This window comes from Tamandua tetradactyla, chromosome 13 (genome assembly GCF_023851605.1).
Source record: "Tamandua tetradactyla isolate mTamTet1 chromosome 13, mTamTet1.pri, whole genome shotgun sequence".
Taxonomy (NCBI): domain Eukaryota; kingdom Metazoa; phylum Chordata; class Mammalia; order Pilosa; family Myrmecophagidae; genus Tamandua; species Tamandua tetradactyla.
The window spans coordinates 51,663,823-51,682,524 of NC_135339.1; the positions used below are offsets into that span (position 1 = coordinate 51,663,823).

General features: G+C 39.9%; 1 protein-coding gene and 1 pseudogene across 3 annotated transcripts in view; one reads left to right on the forward strand and one right to left on the reverse strand.

Annotated features, from left to right (window-relative positions):
* MYOF (myoferlin) overlaps positions 1-18,702 on the forward strand; it is a 180,366-nt gene that overhangs the window by 26,626 nt on the left and 135,038 nt on the right. The gene's annotated exons all lie outside the window — the stretch shown is intronic.
* On the reverse strand, positions 3,569-7,270 carry LOC143654543 (purine nucleoside phosphorylase pseudogene; annotated as a pseudogene).

Below are 18,702 nucleotides of genomic sequence, written 5' to 3' on the forward strand. Positions count from 1 at the left end.
TTGGCTTGTTTGGATTGGAGGGGAAGGGATCTGAAGGGCATGGGGCAGGAGGGTAATGAAATATGTCAGGAGAGAACTGAGGGTCTGATGAGGGTAGAGGTAGTTGGTGTGGAGGGGACACTGATGGTGGCAGTGGTAGGAAGATGGAGACAACAGGAGGCTGTGCTGGGAGAGGAGAAGCCTGGGCCACCTGACTGTTGCCCAACAGTGATTCTGTAAAGGAACTTCATAGGGCAAGTCTGTTCTCAAACTTGCTCGAATGGATAGGCTATCACAGGCCATGTCTACAGTGTTCAAATAACCAGCTAATTCACTGCAATGGCATTTAAACCAGTTTGTTGACTGATATGTTTGTACAATTTACATTTGATTGAGAACATCTTTCTTTATTCAGTGATACTGTTTTTGGTTTATATTAGGTGTCCACAAACGTTGAGTAATGCAAAGAGTTGTGCTGAGAGTTTGAAAATACACATTTTGTATATCTCTTATGAGGGACACAATTTTCTATAGTTTCTAATCAGGGTTTAGCAGAGAACCAGGTCTTTCAGAGGATTTCATTCTCAGTGGAATGGGAATCCATTCAAGGTTTTGAGTATGGTCTGACTTAACTTTAAAAGGGTCATACTGGATTTCTGTATGAAAACTGTAGAGAGGGGCCAGTTAGGAAGCAGGGAAAACAATATCAGAGACCACTGTATATTTATTTCACCCTACTGAAAACACAGCAGGATCTTTGGATAATGGTAGGGTTGGGGAGATGACAAATTCCCATCCTAAGGTGCACTCAGACATTAACCTGGAAATTTTTAAAGCAGTTTCACTGAAATATACTTACACACTACAATCCATCCGAAGTGTATAATCAGTGGCTTGCAGTATAATCACAGAGCTTGTGCATTCATCATCATAATCAATTTTAGGTTATTGTTACTCCAAGAAGAAAAAAACCATACCCCTTATACCACTGCTATCATTAACACTAAGCATTGGTGTGGTATCTTTGTTGCAACTTATGAAAGAATATTAAAATATTACTGTTAACTATAGCCCATAGTTTTCATTAGGTGTATTTTTTCCTTATACTATCCTGTTATTAGCACCTTGTAATAGTGATGTGCGTTTGTTTCAGTTCATGAAAGAACATTCTTATATTTGTACTGTTAACCATAGTCTTTGTTCACAATAGGGTTGTTTTAGTCTGCCAAAGCTGCCAGAAAGCAACACACCAGAGATGGATTGGCTTTTAGTAAAAGGGGATTTATTTAGTTAAAAACTTATAGTTCTTCAGAGGAAAGGCAGCAGACTTTCATCTGAGGTTCTCTTTTACACGGGCAGGCACAGGGTGATGTCTGCTGGCCTTCTCTCCCAGCTTCTCAGTTCCAACAGCTTTCCCCAGGCGATTCCTTTCTGCATCTCCAAACGTCTGGGATGAGCTGCAAGTGCTGAGATGAGGTATGCCAAGTTGCTTGGGTTGTGCTGTATTGAGCTCTGTTCTGACCTCTCTTTTTTAAGCTTCCGGCTAATTAAATTAAACATCACTCATTGCAGAAGGCACTCCCCTTAGCTGACTGCAGATGTTATCAGCCATAAATGAGTTTCACATGCTAATGATTCACGTCCATAGCGACAGAACTAGGCACCATCACCTGGCCAAGTGGACACATGAACCTAATACCACTGTGTTATACAGTACCATGTTTTATCCTCCAACTTTCCTTTTAGTGACATACATGACCCTAAACTTCCCCTTTTAACCACAATTACATGCATAATTCAGCACTGTTAATTATACTCATAATAATGTGCTACCATAAACTATCCATTTACAAATATTTATAATCAACCTAAATAAAATGTCTGAACAAATTAACCATCAGTTCTATATTTTCTATCTCCTGGTAACCTATATTTTAGATTTCAACTCTATGAGTTTGCATATTATAATTTGTTCATATTAGTGAGCTCATACAGTATTTGTCCTTTTGTGTCTGGCTTATTTGACTCAACATAATGTCCTCAAGGTTCATTCATGTTGTTGTGTACATCAGGACTCATTTCTTCTTATAGCTGAATAATATTCCATCATATGTATATAGCACATTTTGTTTATCCAGTCATTGGATGATGGAATAATCCTGCTATAAATATCAGTGTGAAGATGTCTGTTCATGTCCTTGCCTTCAGTTCTTCTGGGTATATACCTAGTAGAAAGATTGCTAGATCATATGGGAAATTCTATGCTTAGTTTCCTGAGGAACTCCAAAATGTCTTTCACAGTAGCTGAACCATTTTACATTCCCACCAGCAGTGAGTAAGTGTTCCTATTTCTCCACATCCTCTCCAACACTTGTGATTTCCTGTTTTTGATTGGTAGTGGCCGTTCTAGTAGGTGTTTAATGATAGCTCATTGTGGCTTTGATTTGTATTTCCCTAGTAGCTGGTTATGTTGAATGCCTTTCATTGTGGTTTTTAGGCATTCGTATTTCCTCTTTGGAAAAGTGTCTATTCAAGTCTTTTGCATATTTTTTATTGAGTTGTATGTCTTTTTATTGTTAAGTTGCAGGATTTCTTTATATATTCTGGGTAGTAAACTTTTATCAGATATGTGGTTTCCAAATATGTTCTCCCATTGAATAGGTTGTCTTCTCACTTCCATGACAAAGTCTATTGATGCACAAAAGTTTTTAATTTTGAGGAGATCCCATTTACTTATTTTTTTCTTTAATTACTTGTACTGTGGTTGTGAAGTCTAAGAAATGATCGCCTAACACAAGATCTTGAAGATACTTTCCTACATTTCTCCTAGGAGTTTTATAGTTTTGGCTCTTATATTTAGGTCTTTGAGCCACTTTGAGTTAATTTTTATACATAGTATGAGATAGGGTTCCTCTTTCATTCTTTTGGATAAGGATATCCAGTCCTCCCAGCACCTTTGTTGATAAGACTTTTCTGCCCCTGTCAAGTTGTATCTGAACATTTTTCTTTCTCTCTCTTTTTTTTTTTTTTTGCATGGGCAGACACCAGTAATCGAACCCAGGTCTCTGGCATGGCAGGCAAGAACTCTGCCTGCTGAGCCACCGTGGCCTGCCCTCTTTCAAATTTTGAATATAGAAAATATGGGGGTCTTGTTATAAAAGTTTCCTTCTAATGTTTGGAACTCCATGCATCTCACTGAGCTATGTTGTGCTTGGTATTATGGCATCTGCTGAGTGTAAAGACCAAGTAAACTCAGTTACTGTGACATTATTATTTTTTTTAAATTTATTTATTAATTAAAAAAATTAACAAATGAAATAAAAATTAACATAATCAGTAATTCACAATATCATCACTTAGTTGCATATTCATCATTTCTTAGAACATTTGCATGAATTCAGAAAAAGAAATAAAAAGACAATAGAAAAAGAAATAAAATGAAAACAGAAAAAAAAAAGATTATACCTACCATACCCCTTACCCCTCACTTTCACTGATCACTAGCATTTCAAACTAAATTTATTTTAACATTTGTTCCCCCTATTATTTATTTATTTTTTTTAATTTTTATTTATTTATTTATTTATTTATTTATTTTATATTTTTCTCTTTATTTAAAAAAAATGGCATTAAGGTTTAAGAGGTTTTGGTTTGGTCCTTGTGTGGTCACCAGTGCTAAGAGGATGGCAGAACTGAGTCCCCAGGAATGTAAAAGTGCTGCTTTAAAGTTAGTAGCAATCACAGTGGCAAGTTTGAAGGCCCAGGTCAAATTATGGACAATATCCACCAATATGCAGTAGGTCATAGGCTCCAGCTCTAGGGGATCAACCAGAATGGAAACTCCTTTGAGAAGATAACTGAACAAAACAGGATCTGGCACCAAAAGGGTCCGGTGAGAAGTGGGGGAACGTGGAAGATAGGGATTTTCCTCTTTTTTCTGCTACTACTTAAAGATAGAGGCAGGGGACCCCAATGAGGTAGCAGCTACTTAGATCCCTTAGTGGAGGGGCTGGCCAGATGGCTCCAAGGCCAGTCAAATGGCGTTGCCAGAGGGTGGAATGCTAGCCAAAAGAATGGAGACAAACTGTTCCAACTTCCGCACAGCTTGTTTCCCAGATTCCAGTACTTCCTCATGATTTGCCTTCTCTAAACTTTCATAATTCATAATAACCTTGTTAGTGATAAGAGAGAAGCCAAAAACTCGAAGTCCACAGTGCCGTGCAACTATAACTTCTGGTACTATGCTCATGCCAACAGCATCAGCCCCAAGCTTCCGCAGCAGACGAGACTCTGCAATGGTCTCAAAGTTGGGGCCTCCCAACATCACATAGGTGCCTTCCTGTAACTCTCGCTGCTCCCCCATTTGTTTCCAGGCAGAGTGAGCCTTCTGCATCAGATTGCGATCATAAGCATCAGACATGGCAGGAAAACGATGGCCAAACCTTTCATCATTGGGGCCTCTGAGAGGGTTCTGACCACAGAAACCAGGCATGTTAATATGATCACGGATCAACATGATATCTCCAACCTCAAAGTTGGGGTTGAGCCCTCCAGCTGCGTTGGTGACCAGTAGGGTGTCCACACCCATAAGCCGGAAAACCCTCACTGGGAATGTTACCTTCCAGAGTGGGTAGCCTTCATAATAATGGAATCTGCCCTGCATCGCCACACAGGGGCAGTCTTTCAGGTACCCAAACACCAATCGTCCAACATGTCCTGGTACTGTACTTTGAGGAAAGTTGGGTATCTCACTGTAGTTAAAGCTCTGGGCCTGAGTTACTGTATCAGCCAGACCTCCTAACCCAGAACCACAGATCACTGCCACTTGAGGTCGGTGCTTGGTGTGGGGTAGAAGCCATTCTGCAGTATGCTGGTAATCTTCATATGTGAATCTGTCCCCTTCTCGCTCCAGTGGCGCCACCTATTATTTATTTTTATTCCATATATTCTACTTGTCTGTTGACAAGGTAGATAAAAGGAGCATCAGACACCAGGTTTTCACAATCACACAGTCACATTGTGAAAGCTATATCATTATTCAATCATCTTCAGGAAACATGGCTACTGGAACACAGCTCTACATTTTCAGGCAGTTCCCTCCAACCTCTCCCTTACATGTTGGATAACAAGGTGATATCTACTCAATGTGTAAGAATAACCTCCAGGATAACCTCTCGACTCTGTTTGAAATCTCTCAGCCATTGATGCTTTGTCTCATTTCACTCTTCCCCCTTTTTGTCGAGAAGGTTTTCTCAATCCCTTGATGATCAGTTTCAGCTCATTCTAGGGTTTTTCTCAATACCTTGATGCTGAGTCTCAGGTCATTCTAGGATTTCTGTCCTACGGTGCCAGGAATGTCCACACCCCTGGGAGTCATGTCCCACGTAGACAGGGGGAGGGTGGTGAGATTGCTGTTGTGTTGGCTGTAGAGAGAGGTCACATCTGAGCAACAAAAGAGGCTCTCTTGGGGGTGACTCTTAGGCCTAAATTTTAAGTAGACTTGACCTATCCTTTGTGGGGTTAATTTTCATATGAACAACCCCCAAGACTGGGGGCTCAGCCTATAGCTTTGGTTGTCCACACTGCTTGTGAGAATATCAAGAATTCAACTTGGGGAAGTTGAATTTCTCCCTGTTCTCACCATTCCCCGAAGGGGGCTTTGCAAATACTTTTCCACGCACTGATCGAATCACTCTGGGATTCATCGGAGCATCACTCTGGGCAAACCAACAAAATCTCATGTCCTACCTGAGATTCCAAGTACTTATGGTGTTCAATCAAAGTATCTACATAAGTTATATTAGGAAATGCACTAGTCAAAATATAAATTTTGTACCAAATAAACATTTTTTGCTTTAGTTTCACACATAAGGTGACATTTTAAAATATTAATTACCATCTATTTTCAGCACCCTGCAGTAATGACATTCCTTTGTTCTTCCTCATGCAAAAACATTTTTAAAATTTGTACATTTAGTCTCTATTATTATACACTCTACGCATTCCTAGATTATACCATCTCAATCTTTAACATCTGTCTTTCTTTCTGATTTCATTTATGCTCCCAGTCCTCCTCCCTCTATCATTCTCACATTCAGCTTCATTCAGTGTTTTAACATAATTGTATTACAGTTAGGTAGTATTGTGCTGTCCATTTCTGAGTTTTCACGCTCAGTCCTGTTGCACAGTCTGTATTCCCTCAGTTCCAATTACCCAATATCTTACCCTATTTCTGTCTCCTGATGGTCTCTGTTACCAACAAAATATTCCAAGTTTATTCACTAATGTCAGTTCATATAAGTGAGACCCTGTGACATTATTTTGATGGGAATTTTTAGGCACAACAGAATAGGTAAATTCTAAGCAAAACATGAAGTTAGTCTTCATTACACTTTCAATCTTTCCCTTCCCTCTCTGGTCTTCCTTCCCCTGACTTCCCCTAACTACCCACTATCCTTGTGTTCCAGGGCTCCCACAGGGAAACAGTGTCAGACCTCCCCTGTGAGCCATACCGAACACCCTCTGCCATTTCTTTCCCCAACAAATCTTGTCTTCCCCGTGACCCAGCTTCTCAAGGTCATGCTGATTGCAAGACACTTTCTGAGAAATGAAAGTATAATGGATGTGGATAGTTTACTCTGTCAACTTCCTAGAAATATTTACTTTTGGACTGCGGCCAGCAGTGACTTCCTTAATGGGAATTTGGCATGGGAATCTTAGGCCCTATGGCCAGGTCATTGGGGGAGATATATTTTAATTGAGAGATTAGTTCTCTGTCCCACACATTTCACTGCAAGGTTGTTTGCTTTCTCTCAGTGAGTCTGCTCCATGATGATGTACATGATTATAATGCCCATCACAACCTTTGTTCTAATTTTCACCTCAACAATACATAGACCTTGGTTGAATCATCTGGACATCTCAGAAAAAAATTCTTTTAAAAATATTTTTCTTGTAAACAACAACAGAAAAAAATTTTTAAACCCATCATGGAAAAAGCTGTGTTTATCTGAAATATGTGTGCATTTGGCCCCAATTTACTTCTCATTATTTTCTACTAAAGATTTGGCCTTTGAGGATCTGCTTACTGCTCATTGTGAGAAGGTTTCCCTCAACTAGAAGCACAGGGTGGGGGCAGAGGATTTTTCTACCAGTTTAAGGAATGTCTTGCCTGTTGGCTTTCTTCTTGCTGTGGAGACCAGCTGTGCAAATAGGTGTTCTCGCTCAACATCTGCTGCTCCAGGACTATACTCAGTCCATGTAAGCCTGTCCCGGTTTCCTGTGCACTCATGCCCGCACCCCCAGCACACTGGATAAGGACAGTCTGAGCCCACACTGAGCTGGCATACTAGCAGCATTCTTCCTCTGATGCCAGAAGTGGTTTGAATTGTACAGTGCAAATTCTTTTTCCTCATTTTATAGTCATGCAACTAGTCATCTAGACTAAATGAAGGTGAGATAGAAGCAGAAGAGCCTTTTAATCATGTAATGAACATAAAATGATTTTTGTAGCTTAAATGTCAGAGGGAAGGATTTTTCTATGGGCTGAAGAATGAAGGTTCCCTTTGAGGACAGGCATCCACTTGCAGGATGCCCAGTGCTATGCTGAGCTCTTGCACTTAATGATCTCACTTTTTCCTCCCAGCAGCTCGATAAAGTAGGGCATGTTTTCCCTCAGAGGTTTGGCAACTTGTTCAAAGTCACATAGGTGGTATGTGTCAGAGTCAGCACTTATATCCAGACCCGTGCCCTTCTGCATTACACTGAAAGCCATTGACCATTTATAAAATGTAGGTGGGATTGCCATTGATCTTTTGGCTAAAACGGAAGTAATTTTTCTTTCTAATTTCTAAAAAGAAAATAAGAATACTCCTTATTAGAGTATTAGTGCCTCATATGAGCACTGCCCTAGGTAAATTTTTTAAGCAGGCATTTTGATACTTTAGAAGAGTAAATCACTTACGTTCCTGCTTTACAACAGACTAGATATGTTCATAGATTATATCTCATCCCATTAGATCTTCACAATGATCTTGAGAAGTGGAGATGAGGCTTAAGGTTCAGAGTGATTGAGGCTGGAACCTTGATCCTTTGGCATCCTGGCCCTACTGTCACTCCACTTGAATTCCTAAAGAAGAACCATCTTCAGAAACTAAATATCAAGGAATAAAAGATCATTACAAGTTTTAAGGTTATTGTGCTTGTGCCAGGGAGAAAAAAGAGGTACTAAGTAGAGCTTTCACATTCTTGTTCCTTCTCCATAGAAGATTCTTTTCCTCAAACTGTAAGGCTGTAAACTATTGTTACTTGACTTCAGCATCTCTGACCTCCAAACCTGGACTAACCCCTCCCAGTCACTCTCCATCTTGTTACCTTGTTTGATTTCTTCGTAGCCTTCTCATTAGGGCACTCTTATGGGTGTGGGAATGGTAGAGTGAGTCCACCTGGGCATGTAGACAGTTAGATTGGGCTTTAGACAAACACTTGAGGGTAAGTGTTGGTCCACACATCTGGTTTAGCTAGCCCAACATCACCATCATCTGAAACATTCTTACCTATTTATCTACTTGGCCTCCCCCTAGTAGATAGTAAGCCCCATGTCTATTTTCTTCAGCATTGCAGTGCTAGCACTTATCACAGAGCATATAGTATGCTGTTGATAAATGTATGTTGAATGAATGAATGAACAAGTGAATTATGATACTACTACATGAATAACATTCAGCATGTTCAAAGCACCTTGCAGGTGTCACATTGGCTACTGGCAATGGCCTATTTGTATGTAATCTGTCTGCTTCAGCTCTCTTAACCTGGAATTAAATTGCAAAGAATCAAAACACAAAGGAAAACCTCATGACAGTTTGCGGAGACATGTGGAACTTAAGACTGAGCTCCTAGAGAAGCAGCAGATGGTAGATGTTCTGGAATCAGCTCTACTGATTACTAGTGGGTGACCTTGGTCAAGTTACTTAACCACTCCAGTCCTCAGAATTCTCATCCTTAAAATGTCTATAATTTGGGAGGTATGCTTATGACTAAGATGAAGTAAATCAGGGACCAGATTTACCTCCCACCTGACACAATTAAAAATTAAATAAAACATACATAACAATGGCTTTGAGATATTGGACATCAGCATTACAAGACAGTGGTTCCTGAAAGAGGGGAAACAAATGGGCTGAATTCTTCAAATGCCCAGCTTACTGCCTTAGAGCATTTCCAGCTGTTGTGTAAGGAGGGGGACCTGGGCAGATCCCAGTTGTCTTCCAGAGTTAAGGAAGTACAGATGTGAGTCTAGAGAAGCCAACGTGGCTAGAGAACTGGAAAGGAGTTACCCAGAGAGAGCTTCAGAGATGTGTAGGGTTTTCCTTGAATCTTCAGCTGAGTACTAATTAGTACCAGAGGCAGGGGAAAGAGTCACTGAAAGGAGCAGACTGAACAATTCCTGGACCTTACACAGGGCTGAGAATAGTTCATGTTCCCACTAGCCAAAGTGGAAAAACCTTGTAATCCATGGAGCATTGAGTAGAGTACTTAGAAGAATTTTACCTCATTCATGTGGAGCAAAAAAAAAAAAAAAAAAAAAAACCCAATAGAAACTGACCTGGAAATAACACAGAAAATATTATTGGTAGATATGGACAATAAAACAATTATTATAACTATATTCTATAGGTTCAGGAAGGTAGAGGAACACATGTTAGGTAGAGACACCGAAGATACAAAAAAGATCCAAATTAAACTTCTAGAGGTGAAAATAAAAATTTCTGAAATAAAATGGCCATAATTATCTTTCAAAGAGTTTGCATTTCTAGTATTCTTTTTCCCCTCCATATGTGTGTACTTGTACATACAAGACCACCATCACATACACCCACACACTTACACAGTAAAGGTAGAAACATCATGTGAATATAAATCACTGTGCGAGGCATCTGTTTTGCTAAATTATGAGTAAGAAATAGATAACCAAATGACCTAACTATATACTTAAAAGGAAACTTTCACAAGTTCTTACATAAGAGGAAGTGTGAACCAGTGGTCAGCTGTGCTTATGAGCATGAGATTAGTCTGGATTTTGGCTTTGCTTTGTTGGGTGACTCTTGGCAAGTTTCCTAGTTTTTGTAATAGGGACTGCAATATTTCCTCAATCAATGGTAGACATGGGACACATTTTATATAATTAAGAAAAAAAGTACTTCCATTTCCCCATGAGCAGTATGACAGCTAGTGTTTATGGTGGGCTTACCTGTGCCAGGCATCATGCTACAAATATTCCATAATCATTTCATCTTTATAACAAATCAATGAGACAGATAATCTTTTCTCCAATTTACAGATGAAGAGAATGAGGCTCAGAGAGGTTAACCGAATTGCTTAAGGTTACCCAGATACTTATGTGGAAGCACATCGATTTAACCTAGATATGTTAAAATTCCTTTATACAGAGTCCAGATCCTCCATCCTTCAAATTTTATTCTGTATATGTGTGTGTGTGTGTGTGTGTGTGTGTGTGTTGGGGGCTAGGGTATGAAAGTAAGAAGTCAAGATAAGAAATTTATATACACTTTTGGAGGACAGTAGAATTAGAAAAAGGACTAGCTTAGATTGTGAAATATACTAACTCCTTGCACAAGTGTTCTTTTATTTACTTGTTTTGATTTAGAGAAAATAGAGTATTAATTTGATGGTGCAAATTGTGATATCGCTTATAGGAAGTTTTCATTTCCTGGTATACAAAAGACCTTATCTTCAAGGTTCTAATGTCTTTATTTCTCTTAACTAGGAAACTCATATTTTGATATTGCCATGTATAAATATGACAGTGGGATTTGTGTCATGGTCCCCAGGACCTTTCCTTCTTCTCCCGGATATGATTGGTGAGGGGGGATACGCAGCCCCCACATTCTAACTGGAGAAGCATCTTAGACTGGGTGACAAAGAAGGAAATTCTTGTTGTGGAGCAGAATTCTCAATTCTGATGTATATTAGTTCCATATTTTCAGTGGAGTAGCAAAACTGTGGAAAGATCAAAGCTGGCTTGGGCTGGCTGCCCCCTAGTTGCTGAGTGGAGAGGCTGAACCCCGCTGTTTGGGAAGGCCAGTTAAGTGGCTGATGTGGTCCTGCTGGCAACCATTAAGATCTTGTGAGTAAGGGTGGGCCACGACTCTGGAGAAAGACTCCCAGAGAGAAGGAAAGAGAAAGGCATTTCATAATGATAAAAGCAAATTATCTTCTAATAGCTTTTAGAAGGACAGCCTCTTAGGAGAGGAAGCTTATAACCTGTAAATCATTTGCAAGGTCATTGGACTATCTTCAGAGATATATCAATTAATTTATTCAATAAGTTATGAATGCCTACTATGGGCAAGGACGGCTTTAAGTGCTTGAAGTTGCTATGCCTTTCATGGCATTTATTACACCTGAGTGGAGGGAACCACATAATAAATACATATATAGTATGTCACAAGCAGGATAAAAGGAGAGAAAATGTCAGGATGTAGGGTAGGGGTGTGTATTTGTTTAGATAGGGATTTTGTATAAGAATTTATTAGGGAGTATGTTTTATAATGAAGCATCTTATAAGAACTATAACTTTAAAAACCTCATTCTTATTTCACTAAATTGGGTTTATATGAATTCAGCTAGAGCTGAAGTATACCTTGGATCTAACTCTGAAAAAACATTGTTTCCCAAACAAATTGGTGGTTTATGTAGCAACTGAAGATAGGGAGGGAGCTAATGTATTTAAGAGAAAGGACTGTTTTTAAGAACTTTGCACAGTAATTGTATTAAAATGGGTGTGAGTAGTTACAAAACGTTCTTATCTGTTCATTCATGCCTGCCTGCCGGACCCCAGTGTAGATAAACCCACTTTCCTGTGATTCAGGCTGTGCATGGGTTCAGATCAACCTTCTCCGCAAGTACCGGCTGGAGTCACATCCTTGTATGCTTGTTTCTTAAGATACCTTTTTCTAGAGTAGTGAATTAGTTCCCGAGGCTGCCATAACAAATTAACCAAAACTGGGTGTTTTAAAACAACAAAGGTGTATTCTCTCACAGTTCTGGAGGCCAGAAGTTCAAAATCAAGTTGCCAGCAGGGCCATACTCTCTCCAGTGGCTCTAGGGGAAAATCCTTCCTTGCCTTTTCCAGTTTGTGGTGGTTGACAATCTTTGGTGTTCTTTAGATTTTAGCAGCAGAATGCTAGTCTCTACCTCCATCTTCATGTGACCTCTTTCCCTGTGTCTCCTCTGCGTCTCTGTGTCCAAATCTTCCTCTTTTTTCTCTTATAAAGACCCTAGTCATTGGGTTTAGGGCCTACTCCAGTATGAACTCATCTTCACTTGATTATATATGTAAAAACCCTCTTTCTAAACAAGATCACATTCACAGATCCTGGAGGTTAGGACTTGAACATATCTTTTGGAGGGACACAATTTAACCCACTGAAAGTAGTGTCTATATTAATAAAAGATAACTAGTCACCCACACCACATCATCTCTTTTAACCCCTATAGCAATATTAGGTAGGAACTATCATTATCCCCATTTTACAGATGAGGAACCTGAGGCTCAGGGAAGTTAACCTGTAAATGACCTTCAGTCCAAATTGGTCAGATATGCCTAACTCCGAAGCCTATGATTGCTATGCTGCCCTTCTTGCAACCTCAAGTGCTTGATGAATGAATGAATGGAAACGACTACCTTGATCCTAGAGTACTAGGTAATAGACAAATACAGAGCCTGGGAACTCCCATTGAACCATCAAAGCAGCAAGCACAGATTCCTTGAAGACTGAGTGAATAGGAGAATTGGTTAGGTGAAATAGCAAAATTAAAGGTCACAGTAATTTATTCAAGAAACAAGTATTGAGCATCTTAAGACATGCCAAGCATGAAGCTAGGTAACCTGCTCCTTGAAGCCACAGAGTAGCCCTCTAGCCTCACCTCACTGAGGAGAGCTTTAATTCAGAAGCTTGGGCTTCCACTCAGCTCTTCCCCTTCTTAAAGTGATGCCATTTGTGGTTGGGGGCTGAGGCATCAGGGGTGAAGGGTAGGAGTGAAGAGTTGGGAGGGAAGGGGGTCGTTACTGGCTGTGAATTTTCCAAATCCTACCACAAACTCCTCTAGGTTAGCGATTCTAAAAACAGAAGTATGGGGCTCAGAGCCCATCCCAGGGATGGCTCATACACAGTTAGGTTTGGGAACCACGGGTGTGAGCCAGTGTTTCTTGGTTTTGTAAATCTCATGTCTTTTTTTGATGAACAGGAAAAAACTTCCAGGTTCACTGACAATCCTGGATGGAGTAAAGAGAGAGAGCCATGAGAAGGGTGTAGGTGACCAGGCCTGCCAAATAGAGTTTAATGGAGTTTTGCTTATTACAGTTCATTCTGTTGATAAATGGGTTTCTATACCTATTTGAATCTGAATTATCATATGAATCTGTATTGTCATATTGAATGTGCTTTTTAAAAAACTGTACCTGTCTGATTTCCCAAATTCTGCTATGCCAGCTACTACCTCCCCAGCCTCCCTCAACCCCTCCTATACCACCTATTCAGCACTCCCATCCTCCATTGGGAATCACTATTCTAGACTATTGCTCCTCAAATTTCCATGGGCATAGGAATTACCTAAGAAGGAAGTCTGACCTCGGGCTCTAGGAATCTGTTTTTTAACAAATGCTCTGGTGATTCTGAAATAGGGAGGTCTGGGGAACCACAATCTGAAAAACAGTTGTGAGCTAATCCAAAGGGCAAGGATGGGAGAGTGGGAGATTCAGTAGTGTTCTAGTTTGCTAGCTGCTGGAATGCAACACACCAGAGATGGATTGGCTTTTAATAAAAGGGGATTTATTTCATTAGTTCTTCAGAGGAAAGGCAGCTAACTTTCATCTGAGGTTCTTTCTTACATGGGAAGGCCCAGGGTGATCTCTGCTGGCCTTCTCTCCAGGTCTCTGGGTTCCAACAACTTTCCCTGGGATGATTTCTTTCTGGATTTCCAAAGCCCTGGGCTGATCTGCAAGTGCTGAGATGAGGTATGCTGAGCTGCTTGGACTGCGCTAGGTTGAGCTCTCTCATTTAAACACCAGCCAATTAAATCAAACATCATTCATCGCAGCAGACATGCCTCCTAACCGACTGCAAATGTAATGAGCAACAGATGAGGTCCACATGCCATTAATTCATGTCCATAGCAATAGAAATAAGTAAGCACCTTCACCTAGCCAAGTTGGCACCTGAATCGAACTACCACAAGGAGAGTTCCCTACCAGCACATGTCAATGACAGAACCAAGGAGGTGCCCTTGGAGGGGACTTTTGCTTACCAAAGGCTCCCCAGGATAAGATCTGCTGCCATGGCTGCCTCTCCTACCAATGTGATTGAAGACAAGTTGTGTGTTAGGCTCAGCCACCTTTTGGGACAGGATTGGGGAAAAGGCTGATGGAATACTGTCCCAGATCAACAAGAAGCAGTGAGTAGGGAGGGAGTCAGGGCCCAGCCATGGAATCCCACAGGCCCGCCTGGCCTGGCCGAAATGATGAGGCTCGGCTAGCTGAGAGGTGAGTGCTTCAGAGGCTTGGCAAGTCGTGGTCCTTTGAGGTTTTCCACAGAAAATTGGGGAGCTTGGAAAGTGTTTGTCCCTAGGTCAGGTGGGGATTGTTATTGGAAGTTGATACTGTGCCTTAGACCCTAGAGGCAAAAACAATGCAACATGTAATTTATTTTCCAGCCTCCAATGTGTTTTTCTTTTCCTTTATGAAGGGACTTCCAGTAAATCCTCCTTCAGTAATTCATGTGGGCTGTGCTCCTGCTGCACAGAAGAAAAACTTGATATTTGTGCCCTCCCCTGATGAAGAACTCAGTCAGCAAAGCCCTTACTCACTGCAGATGCACACTGCTATTAACATTTGGGCCTATGCTGCTGGGGAGAACATTTTCCATTTCTCTTTTTAACCATACTTTACTCTATTTTAAGAAGAAGAAAAAACCAGCTGAACAAGTTCTTACCCAACACTCACATGACCAAGTGGACTAGTTTACAATTAAACTCATTTTTGTTCCCCAATCATAACATCTAATTTTCAAGTAGTTGCTCCAGTCCGTGGCTTAGAATTAATTCCATTTTCCACAGACACTCAGTTTGAAACTATATGAACATTCGTGGAGTGAAAGAAATGGGAGCATTTAAAAATACATCAGCAAATTATTAGTTCCACAAGTAAAGTGTAAGAGCCAACAGATCTTGAAATTCTTTCATGTATAGAGTTTCCTTTTGAGACCATGAGCCATCTATTTTAGTATTGGGTGGAGTCCATGAGGAGACTTATTTTCCATAAAAATACAAGGCAAAGCTTCCCCATTACTGTCACACTGTAACATTTAGCATGTTTGTAGCATTAGTAATGTGAAAGAAAAAAGATTCTTGGTTCAGTGTCACCTCCTTGAAAGGACATTGGTTTGCTGTCCGAATGAACTCCTCTTACCCCCGTGTAGGAGGACCCATCGTCATTCCCCAGTCTGTCACAGTGTTTTGTATCTAGGTAACGCCAAAGAAAATAGCCCAGCTGGGAGGGTGCATGAGTCACTGCAGAGCCCAGACTTACCCATAGGGGATGTTTTCTTCAACTCACAGTTAAAGCTTTTAGAAGTTATTTAACTATTTGCATTTTTTCCTCAACTCGGCCTAGCTATAAAAATATCTTTGGGATTAGGTTTTACCAGGCTTTAATCTAAACACACTAGCTTTTCTTCAGAGGAAAAAAAACACGTTTTCTTTTATATTTCATCCCCCACAATAGCAGCAGAAATATATAATGGAAAGTGAATGTTAAGAAACGAGACTAAAGAATTCTAAAAGAAGAAATTGAGATGACTCCTTTACTGGAGTAATCTGTTCCTACCCTATCATGGGGAATGGAAATTAGCAGATACTGGTTGAGTCAGACTTAAATGTAAAACCATTAGGACCATAAAGGGACAGCAGATGGGCTTTGTGTTTTAGAAAAACCTGTTCTATCTAGTTAGCCACAAGTCCTACCACTCCCTATTGTTTACATTTCACTCACTAGATTCTACAGTCCCTTATTGTCCTAACCTTTCCTCCTGACACCTTATATGAATTTAAATTTGACCCACCGCATTATTGATCATTACCCTTGAAGACAAAAACATTCTAGGATATGTTTTCCCTAAATTAAACAGAAAGTGTAACTAAGAAGTTAGGATTTAAGTGATGATTGTAGTTGCTGAATCGTTATATAGATATTCCTTTTTTGCTTTTTGGTATATTGAAGTAGGCAGAAGGAAATACCAGAAATCTTTGAACTGTAATCCAGCTGCCTTGATCTCTGATAATGATTATATGGCCTTTATTTTGGCCCCTTGTGATTGTAAAAACCTTGTGACTGACCCTCACTTGTACCCGTTTTATCCAGTTTTTCAACTCTGGAATCTTGTGATCACTAAAGACAGCCCCTAATTTTTATTAATGAAAGGCCTTGGGTCAGCCCAGAACTAACCCACCCCAATTCAAAATTTATCTTGATAACCAAAACTGGATCTAACCAAAATGGGCCCACCTGTCATGCAGAGTAGCTTAGACTATAACTTATAAGTAGTCTGTCCCTTATTGTAATAACAAAAATCATGCCCATCATCATATTAAGTCCGCCATTTTCTTACATATGTTCTGTGAATAAGCATGTACTCATCCTGCAAATGCTCAGTAATTAGTTACCTCTAATGCCATTGTGCTCATTATCCTAAAATCCACCCATCTTTTGATATTACTGCAGAATTACTGCAGTTCGAGGAGACATATTTTTGGGTCGATAGGCCATCTGCTCTCTTGCTTCATGCCTAGCAATAAACTTTTTCTCTTTGAAATACCGGTGTTTCAGGAGTTGGTCATTGAGTGCATCAGGTAGAAAATCAACTGCTTTTGTCCAGTAACACAAAGACTTCAATAGAAGGGATAAGAAATATTTAACATGTGATAGTTTCCAAAATAGACATATATTTGAAAAATCATGTATACCTTCCTAGAACTGACTTTTAGAGTTGAAAAGGGTCTGAGAAGCTATTTATTTCAATCTATTTGCACATAGTGAAACAAACTCAGAGAGTTGGGAAACTTGGCCAAGGCCTCTAAGGAAGTTAGCATCCAGATTTTGCTTCCCAGGGGACAATAAGCAATTTGTGGAGATGTTTTGGATTATCACAACTGGGGGGTGGTACTGGCACTTACTGGGTAGAGGCCAGGGACGCTGCTAAACAGCAAGGCACAGAATAGCTAACAACAAAGAATAACATGTCCAAAATGTACCTAGTACTGAGATTAAGAAATTCTGATCCAACCCAGAGCCAGTCCACGTTCCACTTTAGTAGTGAACTGACATGCTGCACCATTCATTCTGAAATGTATTTATTGCTGATAGAGATGCAAGTCATTTCGACTTTTAGAAAAGCAAATCAGTACATGTTCAAGCATGCAATGTTATGATCTTAATCACAAAGTTAGGCTATGAGTCATGGAAGCTTAAGGAATCAAATCTCGTTTATGTTTCTTCATAGTTCAAGGCAAATACCTCATTTAGACATTTAATACCAATCAGATGACTTTTAAATATTTAGTTTTCACATCTTGTTCTTAAACACTCAATTAGCTGGATCTATGATCTACTGCCCCATTCTAAAAACATGGAAAGAAATTCTCAGGCTCACAGGGAAGCCAAGGGAGATTTAGAAGCAATTTCACTAGGGACTCTCACCTTGAGTGGGAGGTTCATCTGTTTCATATGGTGGTGATGGAGTAATGTGTAAACAGAGACTCAATGTGTTAGAGGAATAAATATGCAAGTGAGGAGAAAAAGATCAGTTAGATAACCCAAGAATAGTATAAAGCAGTACTTGGCAATTGCAGAAAATTTCAATTAGTTATCATCCAACTAATTGGAACTCTCAGTCACAATGGTGATTTTTAAAATATGAAGGTCTTAAATTATAAAAGGAATATGGGGATTTTTTTTTGTTGGTTTGTGTGCTAGTTTGAAATGATGTATATACCCTAGAAAAGCCATGTTTTAATCCTAATCCCATTTTATAAAGGCAGCCATTTCTTTTAATCCCTATTTAGTATTGATCTAACACTGAATAACTGTAACTGTAATTAAATCATCTAAGCGATCTGATGTGAAACTGTAATTAGATCATCTCCTTGGAGATGTGATTTAATCAAGAGTGGTTGTTAAGCTGGATTAGGTAGAGGCATGTCTCCGCCCATTTGGGTGGGTCTTGATTAGTTTCTGAAATCCTATAAAGAGGAAACATTTTGAAGAATGAGAGTTTCAGAGAGAGCAGAGAAGAATGACATAGCCACGAGAAGCAGGGAGCCCACAAACCAGTGACCTTTGGAGATAAAGAAGGAAAATACCTCCTGGGGAGCTTCATGAAATGGGAAGTCAGGAGAGAAAGCTAGCAGATGACGCTGTGTTCGCCATGTGCCCTTCCAGATGAGAGAGAAACCCTGACTGTGTTCACCATGTGCCTTCTCACATGAGAGAGAAACCCTGAACTTCATTGGCCTTCTTGAACCAAGGTTTCTTCCCCTGGATGCCTTAGATTGGACATTTCTATAGACTTGTTTTAACTGGGACATTTTCTTTGCCTTAGAATTGTAAACTAGCAACTTATTAAATTCCTCTCCATTTCTGGTATATTG